At 45.0% G+C, this 13870-nt stretch overlaps 1 long non-coding RNA gene across 1 annotated transcript in view; it reads left to right on the top strand.

Annotated features, from left to right (window-relative positions):
- LOC139332881 (uncharacterized) overlaps positions 1 to 13559 on the top strand; it is a 38796-nt gene extending 25237 nt beyond the window's left edge. Inside the window, exons 3-4 of the long non-coding RNA XR_011602301.1 lie at positions 8815 to 8911; positions 13281 to 13559. This is a non-coding gene — a long non-coding RNA (uncharacterized lncRNA). The remainder of the gene's footprint in view (positions 1 to 8814; positions 8912 to 13280) is intronic.
- Positions 13560 to 13870: the final 311 nt, after the last annotated feature.

Raw genomic sequence — 13870 nt, 5'->3', positions numbered from 1 at the left:
TTTCTCCATCTCACAATGTAATGTTAAATTTAAATTGGGCATTTAATGTATTATAATGTCTGATTTTGCCCCTTATTGTCCTTTGGGATCAAAGCCTGTATCACTACCTTTTTGTCTGAGTTTGTGTGTCTTCTCGTGTGCTTGCATTTCCAATTTTAGTTAAGTCCCACTACACTTGTGTGGTTTTTACCTATATGAAAACATCCACATTGATTGCCTTGTACATGAAATACAAGGCTCCTGCTTATAGTCCACATGCACTGTTTTTAAGAGCTTCTTCCCTAATGCATGGATGAATAGAAAATGCATCACAATGTACACACTTTCTGTTGTTACCTGCGGAGCTGTAAAGTGGATTTTATCTCTTTTAACATTGAGTGCATGTGTAGAAGTGTTTTGTTGGTCTTCAAAGTGCCTCAGAATAGTGCAGGGTTGTGTTTTGACCTTTAAAAGACAGAAAAAAAACCATTTTCCTCACAATCTCAGTGTATACTGTATGCGTGCTTGTTTGTTTGTATCTGTTGGAATATTAAAGTGCAAGTGCAAAATGCTTATAATGTATTCAGTGTTTTTAGGCTGCAGAGGGCATTGTGTTCTCTCTCCACTTTGAAAGTTGAAATGTTCAACATCTAATGGATGGGGAGCAGGAGTGGTAACGGAGGGCATGAGAGGGAGATGTGCTCGCTGTTTGAGTAATGCATCTGACAGAGTTTTGGTAGAATACCTTCAGTCTTGATGTTGCAGAGAGCTTTGCTTTAATTAGAAAAGCCGTCATTTAATATTCCCTAAAAGTTTTTGTACCTTTGTACATTTTTCAGCCCAGCCTTTAAATCCTGAATCGTTTTAGGTTTAAGGTAAAATCATTGTCCTAAAACCTGCTCTTGAGCTGCGGTTAAGCTTTTCTCCTTTGTCTTTGGTCAGTCTCTTCCTCTCCTCTTTATCCTTCTCTTCTTGATGATCTCCTGCGCTCCCTCTCACTGCTGGCTCTCCGTGTACAGGTAGTCATGCTGCTGACATTTATGTCCAAGCAGGGCCCGGTGACATGGCCTTTACCACCCCTCGCTGGGTCTCCCTTCGCCGGCCCTACCCCCTACCGTCATTCTTAACCCAACCAAGTCCTCTTCATCAGAGTGCATGCATGTGTGTCTGTTTGTGTGTGTATTTGTGTGCTTTGGGACCATCCTGTGTGTACAGTGTCTGTGTGTTTAAGCCATGTCCAGATCAGCCACATTCATGCTTGCCTGTAGGCTGTGTGCACAGCGGGGGACATGGTATGGAACAAGCGTCTTTCTCTGCTGGATGCAGAGTGAGCAAACACGGTCACTGCAGGCCAGGAAGTAGTGCAGCACACGTGTGACAGTGGATAGCTCACTCTGATGTGATAATGTGATGAAGCTGTTTTTAAAATTTCCACTTTTGTAGAAGCAAAGTGAACTTCTTCATAAATTCAAAGGCTGTGAAATCTTTCCGGCATTATTCACTGTTGATATTTTGGAAATATTTTGACTGTTACAGAATTTTGGAAGAGCTATTATGTGCACAGACGAGCAAAGCCTCATTGTTCTTCCTCTCAAACACACACATGCTCAAACACACAGACGTGCTCACCGTCCCTGCAGCCATGGGAATGGAGAATGCTGAGGTTCAAGGTCATTTCAAGTATTCAGCAGCCTGGAGCTCTCCATTGTCAGTGCGCAGCATCCTTTTTGCTCACACATGCACTCACAAACACATGCACTCACAAACACATTGCTGCCAGGCGTTCATTCCACAAACCGCATCCCGCTAACGCTCGCATCCGAGACAGCAAGTGTCTGTCAGGTGAAGACATGACACATCGGAAGTCCACTCATATACAACAACAACAACAGTCGCAGGTGTGACTCTTCAGTGGAGGCACAATTATCCATTTTTGTTTCTGTACCATAGCTGTTCAGACACAAAGGAATGAAACGTACGACCATTGGACAGTTGCTATGTTTCTGCCACCACTGATTGTTTATTCCTCGTGCTCTACAGTTTACAGATTGTGCCATTATTGTCTTAAGTTCAGTTAACAGTTACCATTGTTTGGCACCGAATGATTACTTTTGTTTGGTTTCTATTCAGTAAACGATCGAGACCTTGTGGAAATAGTAGAGATATCGAGTTTTCAGAGGCAGAGCGAAGGTGAGGGAGGCAGGGAGAGAGGGAGAGCAGCAGTGGGTGTGATTAGCTCCTTTGTTGGAGGTCTGTTGAGCTTCATTGGCTCCAGAGAATAGGTTCCTAATGAACCCAGCCAAGCTTGGACCAAACTTTGCGCTGAAGACAAACTAAGTTATGGTGGTCTGGCAGAGCGCTGAGGGCGAGCCGACTGATATACAACGCCTGGACATATGGTCCCCCCATCAGGGCCTCTCCCAGCCACTTTCTCATGTCCTGGCTTCTGTGTGTGCGTGTATGTGTGTGGCTTTTGTGTGTATGTGTCAGAGGGGATACACACAAGAAGAATATTTATAGCGTGACTCTTTTTTATATTTGTTTGATAACTCATTGGAACAGAGAAACATAGAACTGGAAAAGAAACAGAGGGGGTAAGGGGGGGTGCAGAGGGGGGTGAGAGAAAGAGAGGCTGGTTGATGCTTACTGAAAGCGACAGAGGAGAGAGGGCTGCAGGCTTTGTCTTTCCAGCTGACCCCAATACAGAATCCTTTCTGACACGTCCTACAAGACATGGAGTAACTGAGTAAATCAGGCCAACCTGGCTGTGGTGTAGCAGTGACTGGGCCATAACAGATGCGATATGGAGGGGCACCACATGCTATCGTGATGAACTCATGACATAGGCGAGAATATGAAAGTTTGAAGACTTCATACACTTTCAAATCTCCTGTTGCAAAAGTGCTGTTTATCCGCTGACAGCTCTTTTTATGTTTGCGTTTGTGCCCGTGAGTAAAGAGGAGGCGCAGGTGAGCCTGAGTGTGGTTTGAGGCTAATTGTTTGGGTCAGGGTGGGAGCGTGGGGACGGATGGCTTCCGTGTCCCACCAACAAGGCTCTCGGTAACTGAGCCGGCGAGGGGGAGAATGGGCCCACTACAGGGCCACACAGCAGGCTCAAACAACACTTATTCTACTGGCCAAACTGTCAGCCAGAACAACTTCATTGTGCCCAAAATTGGAGTTGAAAGCAAGGCAGAGACTTGGGAGTGGTGGGGGCAGTGGGAAGGTAGGGAGAAAAAGGGGAGGATGCAAAGATAGAGAGGGGGTCTGTGGGAAACCGGGGGACTGCAAAGGGGGGAGTCCCAGAGAAAGTGCAGTCTTGGGGATGAATAGGGTCAGACGGTGTGAGTTCATTTCAGTGAGGAGAATTCCCATAGATCCTACAGCACGGGCAGACGGCCAGGAGCAAGGCAGTGGCTGGAATGGAGATTTATTAAAATGCATTCTGGGAAGAGAGGATGAGCTGTAGCAGTTTTGTGTTCGAGTGTCTGTACCACATCTTGTTCACACTATTCAGCCAGGACAGACACAGTTCTTAGACAATGGCAGCTGATAGTGGTGCATACAGCATTTCACTAACGTGCATCTAGAGCGCGCTCACTCAACTGCTGCCCTTAAGTGTTTAAAACATTTTTTTTGTCAAGCACAATTGCAATCATCTACTTCTTGTGTTGCCATTCTGTGCAGCCCCTCCCTCATTATGGCAATATTAGCTCATGCATTTCTCAAGCCTATGCAAGAAATAGCTGTGCCACACACACACACACACACACACACACACACACACACACACACACACACACACACACACACACACACAGGCTACCCATAAGTATTAGACACTTCTCTGCAGGATTTCCCTGCTGTGGACCCCAGGAAGGAACCCAGCCACTGGCTTTGAACTGTGATTTGTATATAGTACAACAGAAAGCCCCTTTAGACTGACACTAAACCAGTCTAAATCAGTCCAATGCTGATTTACGTCACCATTCTGCTCTTTGTCTCTCCTCTCTTCCCCTGCTGGCTATTTCAAATTCATCTTCCTGCCCTCGGTAACTACTGCAAAAGGGTGAAGAAGTTTACTTAGTCACACTGAGTTTAGGGAGATGAGGAAAGTCTGTGATTCTGTGTGTGTGTGGGCGAAGGTGTGTGCGCTCACTCTCGCGTGTCAGTGTGGTTGGCTCGCGTGTATGTGTGTGTGTGCTTGCGCGTGTGCAAAATGTCGAAATGTACACACACACACACACACACACACCCCTGTTTGATCCAGAGCTAGCCCTGCAGCTCCCAGAGACTCAACAAAAGGCCTCCTCTATCCATTGTATGAGCTGTGTGTTTCCCAGGAGAGCTCGGGCTCAGTGAGAGAAGGGCCCCAGATCGCTTTCTCCTGACATGGATGTTTATTCGCTCCATGGTCCAGCAGAACACCCTCAAAAGGACTGGCCTTAGCATTTTGACGTGCATGACACATAGTTTTTGGAAAAGAGAAGAGGGGCTGGAGGGTGTGAGAAGGGAAAAGAGAGAGCGAGCGTCTTGACAGATGAACAGACATGCAAGACAGACAGATAGAGGAAGGGCCCGTCTGTGAAGGTGTTCTCAGTGCACTCATATGAAAAGGAATATTCATGGTGTTCTCCGCCATTTTATTTGCTCCTTGTCTTTACACTAGTCAGCTTTCTTGTCAACCTTGTTCATGAATGTAGATCCACCCGGTGGGTGGGTAGAGATCCCCCCCCTGATCTTGACAAGCTCTCCCATCCCTGACTGCATACTAATTTCTCCAGAACTACTGAACCAGTGCAAAACAAATACAAGTTGCCAAGGCTGCTCTTCATTGCTTGAGCAGGAGGGTCTTAGGAGGTTAGCAGATAGTAGCTGCCTATTGTGGGTCTGTGATTAATCAGATTGTCTGCTGTGGACAGAGAAGCTTACAGGGACGGCTGTTGTCGCTGGCTATATGATATCTTTAAGAATCCGTCAATATGTCTGAGTTGAAAATCCTGAGCTAATGAAGGGAGGGGTAAACAAAAATGCACCCGTTCACCAGTCAATTAGAAGTCCATCGAAACGCTCAATGCGATCAGTCGGACAATAACAGATTTTGACGACGGCGGGTTTCCAGGATGTCTCTGTATTTCCTGTTAGACAGTGATCTGTCCCCAGCTGCTCTCTTCACCAGCTCGTCTTTATCTAAGAGTTTTGAATGCTATCTATCAGAGTGCTTCACTTTCTCCGGCAATATCTAAAAGTTTCCTTGAGATTGAGAGTGCCTGCGGGGTTGACCATAGATCTCAGCAGAGCCGCAGAAGCCGACAGTTGAAAACAAACATGGTAGGCTGATACCATCTAATCTGTTGAACACCATTATCGTCTAAGATATCGCTAGACTCCCCTCCATACCCGCGTGCACCCACCCTCCAAACCAGACTTACTCTCTCCCTCTACACCCTTTGAGGTAAAAGCTTGTGTGTTGAGGCTGAGACTGAATGTAAGCCATTGTTATGGTGTAACCGGACTCCACAGCAGGTTGTTTGATCCTGTTTTGGGCCTGAAAAGCCCTTTTTTTTTTTTAAAACTTGAACCACCACATCAGCTGAGAGGGTCAGACAACAGACTCTATTTGCAGAGTCTTCCGTCTGTCTGCTTGTTTTTTCTTTTTTCCTTTCTCCTTTTTCATCCTCACTCTGTCTCTCTTTGCCGGTCTAAATCTCTCATCCAGATTTAGGCTGGAGTCTGAAGCTTTAATTACCATAAAGAGGAGCGTGCAGTCACTCACATGCTGTACTCTGACGCAAATGTATGCTTTTAGGCACACTCTGTCGCTCTCAATTTCTCCCTCACTCTCTCTCACTTTTTCTTTAAACGGGATCTTCTTGTACCGCTCTCTCTGTGCAGACGCTGGGATTATATTTCTCACTTGCACCTCTGGTATGGCAAGAGCAAAAGAGGATGTTACTGGAAAGTGTTTAAATGACAAAAGCTTTAGTAAGTTGTTTTGTTCCCCCACAATACTTCCAATGATACATCCAAGCTCTTGTTTCGTTCCTGTGTACCCAACATCTTTTCATTATTTACATTACAACATAGAACCATGCCGGCGTATTGTCAAATGTTTTTGGGCGCTGACTTGCACTTCTACGCCTTTGTTGTTGTTTTGGCATTGTATTCTCAATTTATGATCTGTTTGCCGTTCAGTGTGGACAATGTGCATGCAAATATCCTCGTCCCATTATGCCGGCTGTCTTTGTATGTCAGCTTTCTTCCCTATGAGGTATAGCTGAAGAGTTGGAGGGGGGGTGGAATGGCGCTGTATGTTTTTGGAGGGAGATTTGCACACACACACACACACACACACACACACACACACACACACATATACGCACCCATCTGTGCCCCCCAACCCATTTCAGATGTGAGAAACTGTACCTTCATTTGCATAAGAATAATTGACACTTCAAATTAGCCTTCCAATCAAAGAGGATCCTCTTTTTTTCTCCAGCATATGTGCAGACACTGAGCACTGCCATGCTGGAGAATATGAAAGGGAGGGCAAAAGAGAGCACGGATGGGAGGGGACGTGTCATAAAAGATTAACCCTTTCATTTCCTTGTCGCAGAGTGGAGGATTTGATGTGCCTTTTTTTATTGGAAATATTACTTGATATACAGTAAAACAGACTTTTGTAGGGGAATAATAAATGATTTCTCCTCTAAATCAAAGGCTTCTGTGACTGCCTGCTGGTGCAAAATGTTTCCCCTGATTGATAGGTATTTACCTTTGAAAGCTTTAGATGCACTGACTGTGTTATGTGCACGTTTACACATCTATATTCACCTCAGTGACACTGGGCGCAGGCCAATAGAGTGAGTGCTATTAAGTAGAGTGTGCAAGCGTGTGTGTGTGTGTGTGTCAGTGCGGATGTGTGCCGATTGAGGGTTTGCCCACATTAAACCATTAAAGCAAGTGCATTGTTGAATTATTGATAATGGCTAATGAAAAGGATCAGATCAGGATAAACTACAGGCTTAACCATAGCCCTGGGCTAGCACACGCACATACGAAGACAAGCACACACACCCAGAGCATCATTCATTTCCCCTGTTCGACATCTATTTTAGGTTTTCTGAGACAAGCTTTAAACTGGCACTGGCTCTGTCTACACGTCACTCTTCATTGTTCCATCCATGTCACATTACAACCCACTGAAGCTAAGAGCAATGCAGGCCCCAACACTGGGACAAGATAGCTGCCGTGCGCTTCCAGGCCTCCCCAGCTGACGAGCACAGAGCCTTTCTGAGGCTGAGCCGGTTTTTCGGGGAGAATAAGGGACAGGGATTCAGTTTTGGGGGGAAGGGGATAGAGAATGGGGGTTGAGGGTATGGGGCTGGGGATGGGGGGTGGGCGGCGGGGGCCTCGGCGCCAGCCCCTCTGAAGCGCTCAGCATCCCCCCGCTTTTGGGATGGCGGATGTGTCTGGGGGTATCCATGACAACACTGCTGCATGCCAGGGACATAGCACGGCAACATGGCCAAGCAGAGTTGGTGTCTGTGTGTGTGTGTGTGTGTGTGTGTGTGTGTGTGTGTGTGTGTGTGTGTGTGTGTGTGTGTGTGTGCGCAGATCCATTAGGGCCCACATATCTTGGTGACATTAATATTCACTCAGTCAGACAGCAAAGCTGCTGCAGTCTCAATCAGGCTGCTGTTAGACAGGCATGTATCGCAGACACGTTTATTTCAGCCTTACACTCAGGCTCAACATGAGCCCACAGTATAAATACTCTCCTGTACGTGAATCTAAGCCTGTTTCTGTAGTTTGACACAGTTTTCAAGGAAAACACCTTCTCGCTAATGGTTCGGCATGGCACAGTTTTATGCCTGGACTATATATTCTATACTTTCACAGACACAGAGAGGTGCACCCTCACATTCACTCAGGTCATGAAGCACAGGTCAGGACTCCCTTACTGTCTAACAAAGATGCACACACACGCACACACACACACACGCACACACACACACACGCACACACACACACACGCACACACACACACACACACACACACACACACTTGCATGTACACACAGACTCACACGATCACACTCTTAGCTCTTGCACAGATCAAGCTGTGTTATAATAATCCCATCTGGGACGGCCTGGATTCTCACTCAGAAAGTACCCACATAATGATGCTGTGATGAGTTCCTGTGTGTGTGTGTGTGTGCGTGTGTGTGTGTGTGTGTGTGTGTGTGTGTGTGTGAGAGAGTGAGAGAGAGAGAGAGAGAGAGAGAGAGAGAGAGAGAGAGAGAGAGAGAGAGAGAGAGAGAGAGAGAGAATGGAAGGTGCTTTATGTGTCATGGGTTCCATACTGTTTTATATTTTAAACCCATATCCTTGCCTACACACATGCACATGCTCACTCACACACACACACACATGCATGGAGAGTCAAACTCAGATCCTGTGGGGGTGTATTTTTAACCCCGGCTGCCTGTGCATTTGCTGAGGGGTTAAAGGCCTGAATGGTGAATCAAGTAAATAATTCACAATAGCTGAAACTCTTTCGATGTAACCTCAGAATGAATGGGGGAGGGAGACCAAAGAGACTGAGTTACATGGTGGCACACAGCGGTCTAGTCCAATCCTACTTAGTGTTTCGACTTTCCTTACAAAGCACACACAAACAAGTAGGTCAAAAAGCAATACCCAATAAGCCATAAAGGCCTCTCATCATCAAGTGAAGACTGATTCTGTGCAATGTGAGCAGCAGTGTTGCATGTTTTTCTACCGCACGTATTCTATGTGGCACTAAACATTATGCCTGTCCTGTGTTTTTAGGTTGGATGGAGACCTCGTTTATCATGACCCCCACACAAATCATAAAGACCGGAGTCTCCGTGCTAAAGACGTCAAGGATATTCAGCTGATCACAGAGGTGACTGCGCTCTCGCCTTTCCAGCATTAGATGGGCTATATTTCACCAATTCCCTGCTATGGATCAGCAGTCTCTGCATCCCTTTTCTCACAGACTTCTATATGAAAGTTCTGTAAGACATTTTGAGTGACATTGCTTCTGTCAAACGGCTGATTGAAGGAGACACGGGGAGAAATGCTGTGCTAATGAAATCGTCTGACCCACATCCTTTAGTGCTATCCATTTCTCCAAAGACACAGAAAGGGCATTTATACAGGTAAACCATGACTGGTCCCTGAAGTGAAAGAGGGTTTTTTCAGAAGGAAGAGGAGCATCCATTATTTACTATACTGGGGTTGCTAGACACTTAGGAGATAATGCAGTGCTTCAAGCATACAAAACATAGAGCCTCCTTGGTGCTGGGGAGGCCATTGTTGTGTGTTTTGAACATGTCTGTTTCCATCCATACTGACAGATGAAAAAGAATATGTCTCCCTAAGGTTCAGAAGCATGGACAGAGATAGATACAGAAAGTAGGAGAGGGAGCGAATGGGATGGTGGTGAGATGTGTTTGTGTGTGTGTCAGTCATATTTTTGTGCATGTTTGGTATTCATGTCTGTGCATTTGTGTACATGTGTGTCTATTTAGTCCCCCAAGTCTGTGTGTTGGCATTGGTATGTACAATAGTCTGTATCCATACCCCAGTCTTATATTATATAATGCAAATGAAGTAGCGTTATTCATAGTGCGAGCACACGTCCTATACGCGCACCTATATGCATGCATGCATGTGTATGCATCATGTTTCTCAGTCTGGATTAGTAGTCCCTTCCAACTCTGATAGGCTTCAGTCGAGTCTTATTCTCTGCAGATCAGCAGCAGCATCAGTTGCCTCCTCATGGAGAGTGGAGGCATCTGACTGCAGTCTACTGGGAGTAGTTAGCAGAAGGAGAGCGAGGCATACAACTCCTCCACCCGATTATCAGACTCGGGGCAACACCAGGCACTACTTTCTGCCTTTATCAGTTTCCCAGGGGACACTTTGACATGAAATCCTTTTTTGTGGATGAGGGGAGACCTCTCCCAAAAAATTCTGTATTTTTCCGCATAAATGCGCATTGTGACGGAGAGCATGACAACTATCCATGTTTGTGAGTCTGGTCTGGGAAATCTGAGTCTATTGGCACTGAAGAATCCCTGAGATTAAAACGATAAAAGAACAATATAATTTTTTCATTACACTTAAATTTTAGATATATTATTTATTGAGTTAATACTTTAAGGGATATTTTTTTTCTATTTTCCACATTTTGGCAGTTGTTCCTTGTGACTAAGACAGGAGCATCAATCTTCAGCAGTTTCATTGCGAAGGCACAATGATATTGTTAGAAACAGAGTGTGTGGAGTGATGCAAAAATAGATGAGACCACCGCCGATAACCGCCAGGTTGATTCACTCAAACTGGGTCAATCTGGCAGTTATAGTAAATTCATAGTAATTCTTTGCAAATGGTTTGAATCACTAAGAAAAAAAAAACTTGACTAAACTGCTAAGAGACATGTTGCAATGCCCTGTGGGTTTTCTGTAAAGCTCTATCTAGAGTTGTTTTCAATGCAAATATTTCACCACAGTGAACATAGTCATCTCTGATAGGAAGAGGGCCAAAACTATAAAAACATGTCCATGTTTATAAAGATACCTTGACACCAACTATCCTGTTTTGAGAAGCTCACTTGTGGAAAGCATCTTGTTATTTCCATCGACCATTGAACTGTATATAAGTCAGAAGTACAAGTTACATCTCAGGCCACACCCCACTCATGATGTCATGCAGGTGTTTTGCTGTCCTGCTAAAAAAACTATGATGTTTAAAGGTCCAGTTTGTATGATTTAGGGAGATCTGCTGGCAGAAATTGAATATAATATTCATAATTACGTTTTCATTATTGCACAGTCACCTGAAAATAAGAAGAGTCATATTTCAGTTACCTTCGAATGAGGCCTTTGCAGCTGCGTAGGAAGCAGGTCCTCTTCCACAGAGCCAGGTTGCACCGCCATGTTTCTGCAGTAGCCCTGAAAAGACAAACCAAACACTGGCTATAGAGTGTCTTTCACGTTTGGCAGTCATCATAAGTTCTACTACCTGCTTGGAAGGGGACAGGCGAGGCGAGGGATACTCAGTTGGTTGCAACCTCACCTCTAGATGCCAATAAATGTTACACTGGTATACGGATATTTAGCAAAAATGAATGTTTTTCTCTGCGTTTGCGCCTCTTTTTGATGCAAAAATGTCACCACCTCGATTCAAGCACAGCCATTGTTGCTTTGTGTAATGAGCGTAGGTCTGAAACAACAACAATGGCGGACTACTGGTTAGGTTACGTTTGGTTTGAACTGCTCGTCCGTGTGCCGCAAAGATGTTAAATAATTACGAATAATTAGCTGCTATTGGTTGTGCTTTCATGTTACTAATGCCAAATTAAAATAAGATAATTACGCTTGCTCAGAATGTTCTTCTCTGGTGTTTAACATATCGTCAGTGTAGACGTTATCGCCACCTACTGGCCCGGCATGCTTGTTTGTGCATTTGGAATCAGTTTTTATGTTGCGGTGTGTTTGGAGATATTTTGTAAAACGAAGGTCATGCGGCCAGAAAACATCAGGCCTAAATGTCAGCAATTCTAGATGGGCAGGTTTGAGTGCAGGAAACATGTCAGGTGATCTCTATGCATAGCAAAACATCAGCTTCACCATCCACTGACTGATCCACGGTCAGAAATGCCACACACTGAAAAGTTGATGAACATTTTTGCAGCTATTTCAATTTTCACTTGCCTCAGTGTCAAATGCTTTGTTTGATGTAACCAGAACATCTAAAATACTGAGAGCCATCAGCAAAGCCCTGGACCAAAGCACACACACACACACACACACACACACACACACACACACACACACACACACACACACACACACACACACACACACACACACACACACACACACACACACACACACACACACACACACACACACACACACACACACACACTGCGGACATCATCCTTATATAGGCATTAAACTGCAGTGTCAGCAGAGAAGATGAGGAGGATGCGGAGAGAGGCATATGTAGCTTTGACTAAGATCAGCTGCCACAGATAGACAGACAGGCCAGGCAGGCAGCATTGCCCTTGAGGTGCTGTGAGCAGGCAGAGTGGTGTGCTTGAGTTGTCTGAATCCACCTCTCTTCATCTTTTAGAGCTGGTCTGAGTTTGGCTTTTGATGGTCCAGGGACCCTCTGCCAACCCTGAACTGTTCTGTCTTGTCAAGCAAACATCAGAGAAATTTGTTGAAGGAGACAGCCCCGGCCAAAAAAGTACTTTTGGACATTCTGTATTCCTGGAAAAAGACTGAGGAGAGATGCAGGTTTATAGCAACCTGTGAGGGACACATCCACTTTTGAGAGATTTGTCTGACAGCATAAATCAGCCAGTAGATTTAGAGTAAACCTTTAAGAGGCACCTCCTGGAACCCTGAAAGGACATGTTGCTCTGCCTCTGTTGTTATGCAGACAATGACACCACACACTGACGTTTTCACTGAGCCAATCAGGCTTCCTTACTGTCTCCAATGACCCCAGCTGTTCCGTACAGCCTATACATTCGTATTGGCCCCAGAATACCTCCCATGCTTGTCAGCGAGCTCTATAGTTTGTGGGAAATGCAATACCATAATGTCCTTCTGGAGGAAGGGAGTGTCAGGTATGGCAAGAGTAATGGAGGAAGGGCTGGAGGTGCAGGTAACCCAGGTTAGACCGGGTGTAAAGGGGATCCGATAAGGCGTTCCCCAGACCCTACAGTCTCCCAGTCTCCTCTATGAGAGAATAATAAGCAGCTGTAACCCTGAGACACTCCCAGGCCTGTGTCCTCAGCTACAAAAACCTTCGCTGGGCGTCTTATCAGGTTCTAAGGATATCACGTAAGACAATACATGTGAGAAGTGCAGGGGGAACAATGAGAGGAAAGTGCAGTGTGATATGAGGGGGACTAATGTCAGCGGCTATTGTTGAGGCCTTTGTCACCGTCAAGTACACCGGGAACTCACAGCTCACTGAACTCCTTTCATTCAAGGATCTCGCTTTGGGATGTGATGAAACTCTACAACAAGTGCTGTCCCTCATGCTTCAGCTGTGCACACAGGGGTTGTGTGTTTGTTACTGTAACTGACAGGTTGCTGGAAGAGCCTCACCAGCTGGGAACGATGATTTAGTCTCACTAAAGGGTTTTCATGGCGATTGATTTGATGACATGTAATATTTGGTAAATAATCAGCTCAGGTACTGGAATGTCTATGAATTGTTCGAGTAATTTTCATATTTCTCTTTTTTAGGTAGATGAATCCTGATGAAGTGGAGAGGAGCTTCAAGATGTCCGCTCATAAACCTCACATTACCCCGCTTGGACCTGCACCCTCTTCTTTATTTCTCTGACAAATACTATGACCTTGCACTAATATACCAATTAATTTATTTTTTCTAATTTTGTACATGTGAGAATACTATGGAAGAAAATATTTCACGCGTTGAAACTTCTATTTATTTCTTGTAATTGATGGAGTCTAACAAGTATATTTTTTGACAGCTAAATAAAGGGATTTTTTTTCCTTCAAGAGATGTTTCACTTGAGTTATTTTCTGCTTTCTGTGTAGTGCTTTGCTACTCCAGGTTAAGAACAATGTGCTTGACATAATTGGGTCCTATTTGGTTATGAAAAGAGCACGCGTGCTGATAAAAGCCGGCAGGGTGATCAAAGCTGCCGCGCGTCCTGATCAAAATCATACACCTGACACGGTTGTAGTCTGTGCAGGCAGACTTACGAAATGTGGGGAAACAGATTTCAGACAGTACCCAGAAGCCTCTCTGTTTAAAATCAGCTCCATCCTGATTGTGTGCTTTTTTCTTTTTTTTTTGGTGTCCTGCT

Source organism: Chaetodon trifascialis, chromosome 6, assembly GCF_039877785.1.
Source record: "Chaetodon trifascialis isolate fChaTrf1 chromosome 6, fChaTrf1.hap1, whole genome shotgun sequence".
Taxonomy (NCBI): Eukaryota; Metazoa; Chordata; class Actinopteri; order Chaetodontiformes; family Chaetodontidae; genus Chaetodon; species Chaetodon trifascialis.
This window is presented reverse-complemented; position numbering and strand designations above follow the sequence as displayed.